Here is an 18,308-nt window from a genome sequence, read left to right as displayed (position 1 = left end):
TCATGAGAGACTTAATCTCAGGGACACCCACTCTTACACCCACATTCCTGACTCAAAGAAACTTGAAGCTAATGCTGATCCATTTTTTAATCTCCTATGTTTTGGGATAAATTACTACTCAGTAATAGAAAATTGATATAGCAATTCATCCAAGAGATACAACTCTTGTAATTTACCCTCAGATGGAAACAACACCCATGGACTTAAATAAACAAGATATAGATAAGGCTGACACTAGAACTTACTTCATAAAGGACAATGAGGCAAGGTAGAATAAATTGAATATGCTTTGTGTAGCATGAATGGAGAACAAAAGGCATCTATGTAGCAGTTCTAGTTGATCTTAGAAAGTGGGAAAAATAAGCCATATGTAGATCTAGGAAATGGACAGCTTTACAAGGGCAATACTTACCGTCTAAATAAACTTAATAATAGTTTTAACTTGTTTTAGGGACAAAACAGAAGAAGCAAAGAGGCAAAACAAGTTGTGGCCTGGCTGTTTCCAGTGTGGCTTTGAACTCAATGCTAGGATTAAAGGTGTGTGTGTGCCACCATTTTCTGGCCTCTATGTCTATCTAGTGGCTGTTCTGTTCTCTGACCCCAGATAAGTTTATTAAGGTGCACAATATATTGGGGGACACAATATCACCACATGTCTATACCAAATGCCTTCCCCCAGGGCTCAGGAAACCCTGTGGAAGAGGAGGCACAGAAAAAAGTAAGAGCCAGAGGAGATGGAGGACACTAAGAAAAAACATAAATCAACACAATCAAAGCTCATATCAAGTCAGAGATTGAGAGAGCATGCACACACAGAGCATGCATGGGTCTGCACCAGATGGAGCCCTACAGCCGAAAGAAAAAGTGGACACAGACTCCCATCCCTAATCCAGAAGCTATCTCCAATTGATAACCATTTACAAGGGAAAATTTAGTTTTATTCAAGATAGTCACTGGGGAAACTATACCTCTTATTGAAGACAAATACATATAAAAGAGGCATTTTTTTCAGAGAAAATAAGGTAAATCACATTTTTAGGCTGATGCTATTTGACATGGAACTTATAAATTACCCCAACTATTGCCTAATCACACTATTCTGAACCTTTAACTAAAAAGATTAATAATATCTTGGGATTCATTCACTGTACTGAAAACAAACTAGAAAGGTTTGTGTTTTATCATTAAATGTTAACAACTCTGAATAAGCATAATAATGCATTTGTAGTCCCTGCAATCCTTAAAGGCCTAAATAAAAAGGGACTGCATGACTTTGGATTGGGGAGACACACAGTACAATGGCAATTAGGCTCTCTGAAAGCTTAAAGACGGTAAGAAGTGGATCCTAGGCTCAGGGTAACCAAACAACTAGTCATAAAATCCTAATATATTAACATCAGGTACAAAACTACACATCTGCAAAAGAACAAATATAGACAGGGAAGGGTGCATGTTTGAAAGGCAACAAAGATTAGCCAATTGAGAAATTCATAGGCAATATACCAACATATACTACAGCAGACTTGGGGACTGCAGCATGCAGAAAACAGGGGGATTGTTAGATCAACTTACTGAGGTCTCTATTTATAGCCAAACAGGCAAATGAGTCTCAAATTTAATGGAGCCACTCTAAAAGTATTACTAGCATTCCTAACAAGATGTTACTATTCCTGTCCTAATGATGACAGAGTAGCACCAATATTCTACCGGTGGCCATAACAGCAATAGCATTAATCTATTATTTGGATCTGTTTGTCTCTATCTACTTACTGATCTACCAAGTTTCCATCATTTCTGCAAAATTTTACTTTCCTGTGCTTTATCTATTCAATATTCCAAAGGCATGTCTACAGTACACGAATCTCTCCAAATGGTTCTTAGAACATTTAGTGTAGTAGATAAAATGGTAACACTAAAGAAGAAATGCTCAAATCATAATCCAATCAGAATCTGTGACTGTGATCACATTTTACTAGGGCTGAAGAAATGGTTCACCAGATGTGTACTTTCGGCTCAAGCAGATGACCTGAGTTGGTTCTCAGATCCTACATGATGGCTCAGAAACTCCTGTAACTCTAGCTCCAGAGTAAATGAGGCATTCTTCTGACCTCTCCAGGTACCAGGAATGCATGTAGTGTATATACATACATGAAGGCAAAAAACTCATATACACAAAATAAATAAACCTTAAAATTTCAATTAATTTCAAGGGTCTTTTCAGATATAATGGGGCTAAGGCTCTTTAGTCTAGATTATCCTATATTACTAAGGGGTACATGAACTCTAATGATGGTTTGTATAAGTGACACAGAGGAAAAGAAGCAAATGGCAGAAGGCCATCTGAAGAGAGAAATATAGGCTAAAATTGTACAGCTACAAGCTAAAAAATATTTGGAGCCACCAGAGGATGACAGAGCAAGGAAAGATTCTCACACAATTGTGAGAGATACTGCAGACATGCCAACATGTTAATTTCAAAGTCTGGTCTTACTACTTTGAAAGAACAAGCTTCTAATGGTTTAAGCCATTAAAGGCATGATCATTTATTAAGTCAACCATAGGAAAACAGTATACTCAAACAAATAAGTGCATTTCTCAGAGAGGAATGTAAGGCAGTAACAGAACATGTGACATGAGCTTAACAAGAACAACAATAGATATGGGCAGGAAAAAAATCCCAGGACGTCTCAGCCCTACACAAAGAACTATAAGGAATGCTAAGAGTGGGAGAAATAATCTTCCCCAAGAAAGAGCACATCAAGTGGTTATCCAGTACCTAAAATGAATACACACACACACACACACACACACACACACACATCTAACATGTAAAAAGAAATAGTGAAAAAAGATGGCATGAATCTGCAAGAGAGCAAGATGAATATATGGGATGATTTGGAGAGAAAAAGGGGGAGAAGAAATGATGTAATGGAAAAATAAAAGAAGAAAAGAAAGAAAATTTGAGTGATATAGACTCAGGTTTGGATCTAGGATTTCTCCACTAGTTGTGTGTCTTTAAACAAGTTATTCTTTATGTCTAATCTTCAAGTACTTAATTAGTAAGATGATGGTGAACTCCCTTACAGGATCATTGTGGGTCATGTCTATGATGTACTTCACTGTAGGAAAATCAGTAATATTCTGCTTCAGGGACTGGAGGAGTGGCTTGGTGGTTCACACCACATACTGCTCTTAGAAAGGACCCAAGTTCAGTCTCACACACCTAATTCAGGTGCCCAACAAAAGCCTCTATTGTAGTTCCAGAGGAACCAACACCTCTTTCTTGATTCCAAAGGCCCTTGCACTTGTGCACGTATTACACCCAGACACACAAATGGACCTATAAATAGAAACCAATAAATTTAAATATTTAAAGATATTCTTCTTTATATCTAGTGCTCAATTAGTTTATTGATAAACTCAACAGTGTGCTACACAAATGTGTGTATATATATATATATATATATACACACACACACACACACACACACACACACACACATACACACACATGATTTTCCTTGAGATTCAACAAACATTTTAGTAAGATATTTATTAGAGCTGAAGAAACTGATTTATTTGGGAATTAGTTATATAATTTCAACTGCTTCACCATTGTTTGTTCACCGAATTTTTGAACCTTTTGTTTAAATTGAGTATCTCTGACATTTTAAAATTAATTCCTTAGCTGTTCGTTAAACCATATTCTGTATGATTCTTTTCCTATCTCATTCCAAATATCCTATATAGTTTATTGTAGCATGAATCTTAAAACGTCTTATTTATAAAAACAAACCCAGAACCAGATTTTGGGGTGAACGCTGAAAGATCAGAGAAAGAGAACAAGCCACATCTAACCTCACCTTGCCAACTTCTCAACTGATCTTGTTTCCTCAAACTGGAAGCCTCTGTGTCCTCATCTGAATGGATCTCAGCTGAACTGCTGCTAAAAGCCTAAAAGCTTAACAAGACTCTAGTTCCTGGTCTTCACGCCTTATACTCCTTTCTGCTTTTTGCCATCACTTCCTGGGATTAAAGGCATGTGTCACCAAGCCTGGCTGTTTCCAGTGTAGATTTGAACTCACAGAGAAACAGATGGATCTCTGCCTCCCAAGTGATAGGATTAAAGGTGTGTGTGCCACCATTTTCTGCCCTCTACGTCTATCTAGTGGCTGTTCTGTTCTCTGACCCCAGATAAGTTTATTAGGGTGCACAAAACATTGGAGGACACAATATCACCACAGTTTATGACACACAAATAAAAATGGATCAGAGCATTATTAGGGAATGTTTGCTTCTGGCCTGGGTATAAAGTAGCTATATATAGGGACAAAATGAAGTAACAAAATTCTCCTAATTATTAGCATCATAAAATTGAAAACAGTACACTAATCTCCATAGAGATCCAAAACAAACAAGGGGGCCTTCGCTCAACCCTAATGAAAACAGATAAGAAATGGACGAAATAGCAGTAATTTCTCCAGAAGAATAATGTAAGAATTAAGCAATTCACATATTTCTGATTCTAGAATAATTCCTTAATTATAGAAAGTTGAGAATCTAATAATAACTATTCAAAATACATATAACAAAGGTAAACAAAATTCTAAGAACTAATGTTTTTCATTTTGCTAGGAACTGAAGCACCATGGAAATTAAAGTTGTCACGATTTGCAAATGATGTGATTTCATACATGGGAAAAGACTCCACCAAAAACCTCCCAACTATGAAAATAAAATGATAGCAAATTTCAGGAGAAAAAAAAAACAATATGTAAGAATCAAACTCATTGTTCTACATCAGTGGCAAATTACTGAAACAGAAATCATAAAAGCAATCCAATTTATAACACCTATTAAATATAACCAGAGAAACTAAATATATCTATAATGAAAATTAGTGAACATTGAAGAAAGATATTAAAGGACACACATAAATATGTGAAAATATACTATGCTCATGGATTGGTAGAAACAATATTTTTATAATGTCCATATTACCAAAAATGATCAAGAGATTTAGTGCAATTCTTATCAAAATACTCATGACACTCTTCACAAAACTGTAAAATTCCTTAAAACTTATATGGAAACACACACGCGCGCGCACACACACACACACACACACACACACACACACACACACACACAGCAACTATAATAGCTAATGCCATTTTTTTTTTACCAAAAGAACAAAGCAGGAAACAAAACATCATCTGCTTTAAAATATATTATGAAGCTGCATTCACCAGAACTTTCAGGACTTTTTGGAACTGGTATAAGTACACGTTACAGAATGGAGTGCCTAGGAGAAAACCTATACATAAAGTAAGTTGCTTTTCGACAAAGATGTTCTTGCTGGAGAAATTAACTGTGCTGAGAAAAATGTTCACACACACACAGACAAATGAAACTACAGTTCAATTTTTGTCAGTCATAAAAATTATCTGAATTGAGTTAAATACTTTAATGTAAGGCTAACTACTAGAAGAAACTACTAGAAGAAAACAGGAGGCTTCATTGAAATTAGCAAGGATTTTCTGGATAAGAAATGAAACAAAATACAAATAACTATGATAACACCAAGCTGAAAGCTTCTTTACAGCAAAAGAAACAATGGAAAGAAAAAACAACCAAGATTTGGAGAAAATAATTTGCTAAACATATATCTACTAAGGGGGTTAATACCCATACCCCATAAGAAACTAGAAAATAACATCAAAAATTTTAAATTGGCAATAGACCTGAATTTACATTTCTCAACAGAGGATAAATAGTTCATAGGTATATGAAAAAATATTCTATGTCACTAATTACCAGGAAATGGAAATCAAAACCACAACGAGAGCCAGTGGGTAAAAGCACATGCTGAACACCTGACAACCTGAGTTCCAACCCAGCATCCCATTGTGGAAAGGGAGAATCAACTTCTGAATGTTGTCCTTTGACCTGCACAGGCATGCTATGATACATGTGTGCCCACAGTCATACACTGACATCACACAAAGACACATACAATGATGATAAACAAGAAATTTTAAATTACAAGGAAATAGCATATTCCTCCAGTAAGAATAGCTATTCTCAAAAAGACTGAAGATAACAGGTAATGGTGAGAATTTCATAAAAAGGAGACCCTTGTACACTGTTCATGAGAATGTAAATTGGTATCATCACTTTGGAAACAGTATGGAAGTTTTGTACTTCTGGTTATATATGCCTTGAAATTAGTATGGTAAAGGACATCTACATTGTCATGTTCATTATAGCATTATTTACAGTGGCTAAGAAATGGAAACAAACAGGGAGTCTATTAACTACTGAATGGCTAAAGAAAGTATAGTAAATATGAACAATGCAATGCCATTCAACTATAAATGCAGAAAACCAGAGGCTAATGAGGAAGTAGGGAGGTGGGAAGGGTTGAGACACAGATATTGTTATATTAGGTAGGAATTAGAAGAAGTTTGCTACTGTAAAGCAGGGAGGCTACAAATAACCACAATGTTATCTGTACAATCCAAAAGTTTGAAAAAAGGATTCAAAATTTTAACATAATGAAATGATATATATATTTAAGAATATAGTTAAGCATATTTAAAGATTACACAATGGAAAACACCTAAATATTGCATTCCCTACTAATATATACATTTTACATACCTATACTAATGAAAATTAAACTTAATTTAAAAAAATCTTTCTTACCAGCTTCCAAATTAAAATGTAACAAATTAGCTTTTTCTTAAATCACAGAGTCACATAAAAATTATTTCTTTATTCACGCATTCAACAAGCTTTCATTAAATGTTTCATCAATTTCCACATGAAGGTGTCATGTTTGGTACTAGAGCTAATGCTTGCAAAATGATACACTATTTATTTTTAAAAAATTGATTTAGGTAAAATAACCAGTAAAAATAAAACATATCAGGTTGGAAGGGTGGCTCAATTGGTAAATGCTTACCTACCATACACAAAGCCCTGGGTGTGACGCCCAGCATCACATAAATGTGCGTAGTGGCACAGGCTTGTGAATCTAGCTTTTAGGAGACAGGCAAGAACATCAGAATGTCAAGGTTAGTCTCAACTACAAAGTATGAGGTCACTCTGAGATTTATAAGACCTTGTATCATAAACAAACAAACAAAGCTTACATTTACAGAAAATCAGTTGTAACATAATAAAATGTTTTACTTCAGTGAGGTGAGCACAAAGGGAAAAGGGATAATGAAGAGTGTTTTAAAAATCGGAGGATGGCTGCTATGAGGGAAAGACATGAGCCATTCTACAAGAGACAGTGGCTAGGTTGCAAGATTAATATTAAGTGTGTAAAGGTAAAACTAGATGGCTCCCTGAACTATGATTTGATTTGGTTAGACAAAAAAGATTAAAGACATGATCATGGAAAAAATCAACAACTAGGGACCAGTTGGATGTGGGGCCCAAGGGAATTTTTCAGAAGGAAACACCTTTGAATACTTAATGGCAATCCTAGAAAGAAGAGCATATTTGAGAGAAAAGTTTAGTTTGGCACATTGGTGAGTCTGGAGGGTGTATGGGTCCTTCAAGCAAAGAACTCTAGAAAGCAGTGCTGAGATATAGTCCAAGCTGGGAAAAGATATGGTAACCGTTCAGAAATATAATACAGGTGTGGGAGAAAGTGATGTGTTCTAGGGATCCAAATTGGACAGGGTGCCTGCCTACAAGGGAGTTCTTAGAACAAGAGCTTCTAATGCTGCAGAGGTTAAGGGTATCTTCACAGATAACTGAATCATGATGGCAAACAGTTCTGTACTACAATTCAACACTCTCACTTCCATTCATTCCCTCTGACTCTGAAATATGTTTGTGGGATATATAGGAAGTAATACAGCACATGGAGGGTTATAGATGTTGGGTTCCCTATGTGGTTTCGAGTATAAGGGTATAGAGGTATTGAACCTAATTCCATAAGATGAGTAAGTGCTTTAGGAAATTGTATGGGGTGAAATTATTTCAGCACTAAAGCGGATGCTTATGACCATTTCCAAACAAACTAAACTAAATGCCCTATTTGAATTTGCTACCTAACCACTCCTTGTATATAATTTACGTATCTTTCCCCCTCTTCTCTTCAAGAAAGTTTTGTTGAAATACACTTGATAGAGGTTAATTCACATAAATTTAAAGTATAAAATTTAGATGCTTTGACACACTGATTATCTCATGAAGCCATTACCACAATGAAGTAACAGTTATTCATCACCCCTAAAAAAGTGTGATTAAGAAACTTTGGACTTGTTATCACTTATTACACATTAGCTTCATTTTCCTAAAACTGTATATATAAGTAAGATCAGACAGTATGAACTTACTTTCCTTTTCTTATACTCCACATATTATTTTGAGATGTACCCATGTATCACTAATTCACTCCAATTCATTCTTTTTTTTTAAAATATTTATTTATTATGTTGTTTATTTATTATGTTTACAGTGTTCTGCTTGCATGTATTCCTGCAAGCCAGAAGAGGGCACCAGATCTCATTACAGATGGTTGTGAGCCACCATGTGGTTGCTGGGAATTGAACTCAGGACCTCTGGAAGAACAGTCAGTGCTCTTAAGCTCTGAGCCATCTCTCCAGGCCCAATTCATTCTTTTGTGGTCATCTGTTACACTGTAATCATTTAGCCCTGTCTTTGAATGGTCATACAAGTTGTTCAACATTCTAGCTAATATAAACAAAGCTGTTTGGAACATCAGTGTATAACTCTAACAAAAATGTTTGCTTTCTTTGCTCTTGCATAGGAGTGAAATCACTAGATCACACATAAAGTTTTGTTTGAGTTTAAAAGAAATTAAAGGCACCAGACTATTTCCAAAGATGATATACCATTTTACCTTTTGACTGATTTTCCACATTCTCACAAGTATGTTTACTCTACTTAATTTCAACCATTCCAAAAGGTGTGTAGTAGTAGCTCATGCCTTCAATTTGACATGCTGTTTGTCTATAAGCTGGAAAGTTGAACATATTTTTAATGTGATTGTACCTTCTGTGGTCTAAAGCTTTGGACCACTGCACACAGTATATGTCTTCTTAATGTAACAAGCATTAAAATTTCTCTAAGAAGGGGCTGGAGAGATGGCTCAGAGGTTAAGAGCACTGGCTGTTCTTCCAGAGGTCATGAGTTCAATTCCCAGCAACCATATGGTGGCTCACAACCATCCATAATGAGATCTGGTGCCCTCTTCTGACCTGCAGGTGTATATGCAATGCAGACAGAACACTGTATACATAATAAATAAATAAAAAAAAATTTCTCTAAGAAATAATTTCTTTGCTAATATTTTCATATAGCATGTATCTTATTTTTTCATTGTTATTAATAATAATTTCAAGCTCTCTGCTCCTCTCTGTTCCAGAGACAGCCGCATCTTTCTGTGCAGTGCCAGCCTCGTTCCTGAGACACGATGGTGAAGGTCGGAGTGAACGGATTTGGCCAAATTGGACGCCTGGTTGCCAGGGCTGCCTTCCAGACTGGCAAAGTTGATATTGTTGCCATCAATGATCCCTTCATTGACCTCAACTACATGGTCTACATGTTCCAGTATGACTCTACCCATGGCAAGTTCAACAGCACAGTCAAGGCTGAGAACGGGAAGCTGGTCATCAACAGGAAGGCTATCACCATCTTCCAGGAGCGAGATCTGGCCAACATCAAGTGGGGTGAGGCTGGTGCTGAGTATGTTGTGGAGTCCACTGGTGTCTTCACCACCATGGAGAAGGCTGGGGCCCACTTGAAGGGCGGGGCCGAAAGGGTCATCATCTTCAACCCTTCTGCTGATGCCCCCATGTTTGTGATGGGTGTGAACTATGAGAAGTACGACAATCCACTCAAGATTATCAGCAATGCTTCCTGCACCACCAACTGCTTAGCACCCCTGACCAAGGTCATCCATGACAACTTTGGCATTGTGGAAGGACTCATGACCACAGTCCATGCCATCACTGCCACCCAAAAGACTGTGGATGGCCCCTCTGGGAAGCTGTGGCATGATGGCCATGGGGCTGCCCAGAACATCATCCCTGCATCCACCGGTGCCGCCAAGGCTGTGGGCAAGGTCATCCCAGAGCTGATCAGGAAGCTCACGGGCATGGCCTTCCGTGTTCCTACCCCCAATGTGTCCATCGTGGATCTGACATGCCACCTGTAGAAACCTGCCAAGTATGATGACATCAAGAAGGTGGTGAAGCAGGCATCAGAGGGCCCACTAAAGGGCATCCTGGGGTACACTGAGGACCAGGTTGTCTCCTGCGATTTCAACAGTGACCCCCACTCTTCCACCTTCGATGCTGGGGCTGGCATTGCTCTCAGTGACAACTTTGTGAAGCTCATTTCCTGGTACAACAATGAATTTGGCTACAGCAAAAGGGTGGTGGACCTCATGGCCTACATGGCCTCCAAGGAGTAAGAATCCTGCCCTGGACCACCCACCCCAGCAAGGACAGCAAGAGAGACCCTCGGCTGCTGAGCAGTTCCTGTTCCATCTCAGCCCTTGATACTGAGCATCTCCCTCACAGTTTCCATCCCAGACCCCCAGAACAACAGAAGGGGCTTAGGGAGCCCTATTCTCTTGAACACCATCAATAAAGTTCACTGCACCCATCAAAAACTAATAATAATAATTTCAAATAAGAAAATCTGTTTTTCGAGACAGGGTTTCTCTGTGTAACAGCCCTGGCTGTCTTGGAACTCTCTTTGTAGACCAGGCAGCTCTTGAACTCACAGAGATCCACTTGCCTCTGCCTCCCAAGTGCTGGGATTAAATGCATGCACCACACCACCCAGCAAAAAGATCAAAATATAGTTTATCAATTCATTCCTTTTAATGGCTTACAAATGAATCATATATTAATCATCTCCTAGCAAACTACATAGTTTATTTTTTTAACTACAGATTCCAAGTGTATAGAACATGACCTGACACACACTAAGTATCAATATTAATAAATATATGACAAATAAATGAACCATTACAAGTACTGAAATGTATATTATAGAAACTTAGTCACCAGAATCTTAGAAAACAAAATGATCTGAAGTTCAAAGCATAATTCAGCTTCTTATCAAATCTAATATGAAGTCTGGTTGATACAAGGACCCAGATTTTTTAAATCCTGCTGGTATGAAAACCTGGCATTATTTCTCTGGAGACAGTATTTCCTACTCTACAATGTGAACTTGAATTCTGCAAAACTTGAAGTTGAAAGCAGTAAATTCTCTACCTCTGTCCCTTTCATTCCCCCTGACTCAAGTCCTGTGTGAACCCTTGTAAATAAATCAAGGCTGCTTCGTTCTCGAAAACTCTAATTGTGCCAATTATAAATAAGCCTCAGGATGGATTTCAACCAGCAGCAGCCCCAGAACCATTATCTGCTACTATAATCCATTATTTTTCTTTCATAATTAATTTCTCTAAGTAGGTCAGCACTATTCCTTTTATTTAAGTGCTGTTCCAGCACTCCTGTTTTCCCAACATCCAAAGCCAATTGTAACCATGTAGTATTTTCTATTAAGTATACCAAAAATATTCTTATAAAAAAGCACTAAATCAGGCAGTGAAAGTTTTTTTTCCTAATGAGCAATAAGAGAATGTAGTATACTAATCTGCAACTCCACACTCTCTGACTCCATGAAGGGCCTAGTGAAAAACGTATAAATAAACTTGATGATTTCTAGATACATGGGTGCTTTTGTAGGTGCTCAACAGAACACAGGAATCAGTGAGTGGAAGGTAGAAAAAGAAAAGGCCAGCCTCATCATTGTGGATTTGAGCATCTAACCCTCTGAGAAAAATTGTCACCACAGCTATAGATTGGCAGTTACACACACACAGCACATGTGTGACACATGTGCTATATCAAACATATCATAGGGTAGAACAGACAGTGCTGGATGCATACATACCTACACACATGCATGACTACATATGAAATCACAGCTCATCAGATACACTTTAATGAAGACAAAATTTTCCTTAGACCTTATTTATTCCTTGAGAGGTGATCCTAAAACCTTGGGATATCTCCCTTTCTGTGAACAATAGATTAGACATTGGACTTGGGAACTTGGGACTGGAGAAGTACCCCACCAGATAGTACACCCAGGGAGGGTTTTGATGGCATGCTGAGACCTATCGATTGGGAGAAGGCCTAGTAGAAACAAGAAAAATTGCTTCGATGAAAGAAAATTAATCTGGGCCTCCTTTGTTAGGGTGAAACTTTTGAGAAGTTCAAAACAAGGAGAATGAAGATGAAGAAAAGAACTAATAGTGAACACAAACTCACTGTTAAAAGTGGTACTTATTTTATAAACATTTTTATTAATTCATTAAGAATATGTTTCGATGCATTTTGATGAAATTTACTCCTCCTAGATCTACCCCACACCTCCTCCCACACCCTTCTAACTTTAATTTCTTTTTTTGAAATATATAAAAATATATATAATTTATGTGTGTAGTTAATAAACTACCTCATCAAATCCATGTTGCCCCACAGTCATGGCTGTGGGGACATCCACAGGTCAACAAACCAGGAGCCACACCCTTAAAGAAAACTGACTTTCCATCCCCTAGAAGCCATTAACTGTCAAAAGCTCCTCACTTAGGTGTCTAGGATTCTGAGCTCCTCCCCCTCATTAAAAAAAATAACTGTTTCCCCACGAATTTAGTGAAAGTATTTCTGACCAATTCCAGGTTAGTTCCATACAAGTTACCTTGTCCAAGAATACAGTGAATAGAGGGTAGAGGTGTAGCCCATAGGAAGAGCACTTACCCAACTTGCAAGATACTCTGGGTTCTATCCCAGCACTCAAAGAATATACTGATTAAATTTAAAAATTTAATTCTCAAAAATTAATGTAAATTTAAGGAAAATGACAATACATTTTTTTAAACACTGAATTAGCATGGACTTTCTCAAAAGATAGAAAAGGGGCCTTGAGTTTTTCATGAAAAGAAAATGGAATCAGCTTCTACTACACACTGCTAAAGTAAGAATCCAGGGAAGACTGGGCTGAACATCACACCCCAACTTTCTGAATCACCACCGGCTAGGCTGTTACCAGAGCCCTTCATTCAAATATTTACTCTTGATCTAAAAATATCCTAGTCAAAAAGACTGAATGATTACCCTAGTTTAACCCATATTTAGTGATCTGAGAATGAAATTTCATTTCATGCAAGCAAATGGTTTTGCTATCCCAATCAACGAATAGCTTCATCATATGGGAGCCATCATTACAAAGGAATGTGAATGAAAATTTTAAATAAATGGATTATAATAGAAACTTCTAACAAGGGCTATTTTTCATAGTGATATTACCATCATAAAAAAAGTTGAGGCCTTGCCTTTCACTTTACTTATGAGAAAGAAGAAGGAAAGAAAGGAAGGAAGAAAGGGAGGAAGGGAGAGAGGGAGATAGAAAAAGGGGGAGAGAGAGAGAATGGATGGATGGAAGAAAAAAGAAACAGAGAAAGAAACAAAGGAAGGAAGGCAGACAGACAGAAAGAAAGAATCTTTTGCTTCATAGTGACCCTTCATGCTTGGCTACTCCTACTGAATGTGTCTTGCTTAGGCTAAGCAACCCAAAGCGTACTCCTGGAGATGAGTATCTTGGCTTGGCTGGGAGTTGGAAGAAGTTTGTGGGAATTACAAGAGTCTATTTTTGAGCACTGCATCTGTGAGACATATGAAATTCTTTCAGCCAAAACAGCATTATAAAACCAAGATTATCAAGGGAACTTCTCCTGGGGGGAAATATGGCAGTGACTACATGGAGAACTTGTAGGAACCCCTTTCTTTCAGAGAAAGGGTGGGGGTTGGGAATGAATGAGTGAATATATTGTTTCCAACTTGGATCTTAATTACGTTGCTCTACCACAGGTGTTTGGTGACGGAATATGAGGGAAAACTGACCTCACCATGGACTGTGATGCTTTAGTTGCAGTCTGACACGCCCAATGAGCCAAGTGTAAGCACTTTCTCTGGAGTTATTTGTACCTTGTGGGCCTTCAGAAAGTACTTGTGGACTCATATCTGTGCACATAAACCAAACACATCTTGTTAGCAAAATAAAATAAGCAGCCCAAACACTTTCTAACTTCCTGAAGTAAAGCATCTTATTGGCAGAATCGCTCTCATCCTCCCTAATCCATACTCCTCCCAAACCAATTCAGAGGAAGGGAAAGAATAGGAGGAGAAACTAAACACAAGAAAAACAATTAGCCAGCACACTCTACAAAGCCTGTAACATTATCTAGAACAACAGCATGGCCATTGTTTGTGCTGCCTGAGCCCTGCATGTTTGCTAGCTTACCCGATGTCCTGAGGGAATAATAAACTAAGCAGATTAGATGCAGACTGATGTGTCCACACCATCACTGCTTCTCACAACACACACACTGTTCTGAGTGTCTGAACACATGCGGGCAGGTAAACCCAGAAAATGGGCACTCCATGTTGGCAGGAGGGGAAGAGGCTGCCAACCAACAGGGCCTGTTTATTATTTAACAGTTGGTACTGCTAGAGGCCTGGCACAGCTATAGAGCGCTCTCTGTTTCACTGCAAGTCAGCCTGATTATGAAGCGTGTGAGCCAAATTGTGTTTACCATAGTCTGTGAGACCCTCAGTACCCCCAACAGACATGGAAATTCTTACAATAGCTCTCATCCAAACAGAAAAGCATCCCTGAGATGGAGGTAAAGGGCTCCATGTGCTTAAATCTTGTCTGATCAGCTGGCTCTGTATCTCACCATGTATTTACTTTTTACCCTTGCTCAAGAGAAATCCTTCCTTTCTAATGGTGCAGATTCTAATCCTCTGCTTTTGGTTGCTTTACTTTGGGACCTAAATCAACCAAATAATGTGAGTCACCCAACACTTGTATTACTTAGGCCATCCTACAAGTGTGGCTCTCCAGCCAAAGCTCTGCTGCCCAGGACAGCTACCTCCTGCTCCTCCTTCGCCAGGGCTGCCTCAGCAGTCAATCTCTTCTCTGCCAACACGGGCCACAGGTGGATGCCTTCCTACAAATCCAATCAGCAGGATAATGTGCTACTATCACAAGAGTGGACCTTAATGACAAAGAGCCCTGCTTAGATGGTCACCCCATTAACTCTGATTTGATTATTCTGCCCCAGCAGAACACTTGGCTTCAAAACCACAGATGGCACCCGCCCAACAGAAAACCTGTAGAGAAAGTACTCACATGTGGTTCATACATTGTCAAAATATTAAATTTGATGTTAAAAATATATGTATCATAAGAACTTAGAGTTCTTGGCTCCCTAAAAAAGAGCTCACTGCATTTAAAAAAAAAAAAAAAAACTGAAGCCAGAACACAAGACAACTGTGATAACCAGGCAATGCAGATGATCTAATCATTTCCTTTTAAATTCAACATACATCAATATTTCTTTTAAGTATAGGACCCTTGGATTTTGTCTTCCATATACAACCCATGAAGTCTTTGAAACTTTATAATTCATTTCCATATAACTGTTTATAAATTCAAAATAAAACTGACTCCAAAAAATCTAGTTCAATATTTTGAAAATGAATAATACCTTGGACATATTTTCTCCTTAGCCATGAGTAAATTTCACCAAAATGATTCTAGAATTGAAAATAAAGACAAACCATGTATCTTACCTGTGACTGCATAGATTTATTTTTTTTTCTTTGTCCCTTTTGTTGTTGTTTTGCATTTGAGATAGGGTTTCTCTATCTATCCTTGACTGTCCTGGAACTCACTTTGTAGACCATGCTAGCCTTGAACTCACAGAGATCTGTCTGCTTCAACCTCCCAAGTGGTGGGATTGAAGGTGTTCACCACTGTCATATGGCTTGTTTCTTAATTACAGATAGCATGTATATGCTGACTCATAAAAGTATGGTTGGACTTAATCAATTTCTCGGATTTTAAGTGCCACTCAAGGAAAACAATGTTTATCATTAAATAAAAATATAATTTTATATTCCATGCTATTGTGGTTTTCAAAGACAGTAGTTACATCTAGTTGTAGATTATGTTCTTATAAATTAAACAAAACTTAATAATCAAGAAATTTATGAACAACAATTTCTATAGCTAGTACTGAGTTTATCCTTAGTTTAATCACTTCCTTCTCCAATCTAGTTAACTCTAGTCAGGAGCCTCCAAACTGCCTACATATAACAGTACTCCTACACTTACCAGAAAATAGGCCCTGCCACAGGAGGAGAAGAGAGAAGAGAGGAGAAGAAGGCACAGGAGAGGAGAGGACAGGACAGGACAGGAGAGGACAGGACAGGACAGGAGAGGAGAGGACAGGACAGGACAGGACAGGACAGGAGAGGACAGGACAGGAGAGGAGAGGACAGGATAGGACAGGAGAGGACAGGACAGGACAGGACAGGACAGGAGAGCACAGGAGGGCCCAGGAGAGCACAGGAGAGAGCTATATGGTATCGTGTGGTTTATGATTTTTTATTGTGCCCATCTTCCAAAAAAAAGGAGTCTGTATGTGTCTCATTTTTGTTTGATTGTTGAATAGGAACAAAAAGAATGACATTTCATGTTTATTTTATTTCCTCTTAATTGGTAAAAACACAATTTTAATTATTGGTCTTTTTCCAACCCTTTTCTCAACTGTTTGGTCATTTCTTGTCAACTTTAGCATCCACATTCCGGGAATACTGTATCACTGCTTTCATAAATGTATTTGCATTTAAGTAGGAGCTAAAACCTATGCTCTACCAGGCATCCAAATGGCACTACAAAATCAAGCCATGTTGCAGAAGGTCAAAAGGAAAGGAGATGGAGGAAAGAAGCTAGAGAATCCCAATCTGTACCAGGAAGCCATCTCCTATGAGAAATGAACTTCACTGCCTTAGTCTCTAGATCGCCTACTCCACTTCTTTTCCTCTAACAGGAGAATAAAGCTTTGCTAAGTATTAGTAAATTTCCTAATTAACTGTTTCAACATTTACTTTTATGTATATAAGTGTTTTCCCTGCATGTATATCTATCTGTTAACCACACGGGTGCCTGATGCTTGCAGAGGCCATAAAAGGCTGTCAGATCTCCTGAAATTGGAGTTAGACAGTTGTGAGCTGCCATTTAGGTGCTGGGAATTGGACCCAGGCTCTCGGAACGAACAGCCAGTGTTCTTAACCATTGAATTATCTCCCCAGACCCTATGTTCCAACATGCTTTAAATCACTAAACTGGAAAGCTTTACTATGATTTCCTGTTTTCTAAAATAATTCAGTGAGTTGAAACAAGTACATTGTAGTAAGTGGTTCAGGAGAAGATTCCATTGATAAAGTGCTTGCCATGTATATACAGGACCTGAGTTCCATCCCAGGACCCATGTGCCTGGCAGGATGGTGAGGGTTTACATAATCCCATCACTGGAAAATCCCTCAGACTTGTCTGGCAGATTAAGCTCCAGGTTCAGTGAGAGAACCTGCCTCCCAACATAAAATGGAGCTTACCTGAGGAAGACACCAACCCCACTCTGTGCTCCCTGTCCGCCAACACACAGAACAGTAACACAAGTGCTGAGCTTTTCTGTCACTTAAAGAGAACACTCTGGCAAACAAACCAATCTACAAGGATTCAGATCTCTAGTCTGTAAAAACATGAGGAGTAATACTTCCTTTCTTTCCTTTCTTCCCATATGTGTTTTCTGTGAGTACACAATAAGAAATGTATCGAAAATGACTTGTAAAGCAGAACAGAATCAGTACTTTACTAATAGAGGGTGATCCATAGAAAACACTGTGATACCAACAAAGATAATAGAAATGTCCAGAGAAGTTTATTCTACACAATATGAGACTGTTTTCAGTGAGTCCTTTAGGAGAAACAATTTATCTCCCCACTTTTTTTTTCTCCAGTATATTTCCAAAAGCCTTCTGTTCTGTTTGTTGTGATTTGCACTGCTTAAGGCTTCTGTGAAAGATCCCACAGAGTAGTAGTAAGGAAAAGAGAAAGCATCTGGGAGTCAGACAGGTTTGAATCCTGACTCTTGGTCTTGGGTCTTATACTCCTTGTTGAATGTCCCTGAGTTGAATGAGTAATGTCAGGAGGAAGATATTAGATTAAATCTACATAAAGCCTGGCATATGATACGGCCTCAATCAATGGATCACAAAATCAAAGATACTGAATAGGGTTATGTAGTATGTATAATTCTTGAGTTTCCACAAATCTCATTTGTTTTCTTAAATACATAGTTTGCTTATTTTATATTCCTAATATAGGTTAAGCAA

At 38.1% G+C, this 18,308-nt stretch overlaps 1 protein-coding gene and 1 pseudogene across 11 annotated transcripts in view; one reads left to right on the top strand and one right to left on the bottom strand.

The window, feature by feature from the left end:
* LOC128112043 (glyceraldehyde-3-phosphate dehydrogenase-like) overlaps positions 1-12,331 on the top strand; it is an 87,105-nt pseudogene extending 74,774 nt beyond the window's left edge.
* Positions 1-18,308, bottom strand: part of Zbtb20 (zinc finger and BTB domain containing 20) — a 786,974-nt gene that overhangs the window by 514,097 nt on the left and 254,569 nt on the right. The gene's annotated exons all lie outside the window — the stretch shown is intronic.

This window comes from Peromyscus californicus, unplaced genomic scaffold, assembly GCF_007827085.1.
Source record: "Peromyscus californicus insignis strain IS unplaced genomic scaffold, ASM782708v3 Scaffold_16__1_contigs__length_79575227, whole genome shotgun sequence".
Lineage (NCBI taxonomy): Eukaryota > Metazoa > Chordata > Mammalia > Rodentia > Cricetidae > Peromyscus > Peromyscus californicus.
The sequence above is the reverse complement of the archived record's forward strand: the minus strand, read 5'-3'. Positions and strand labels throughout refer to the sequence as shown.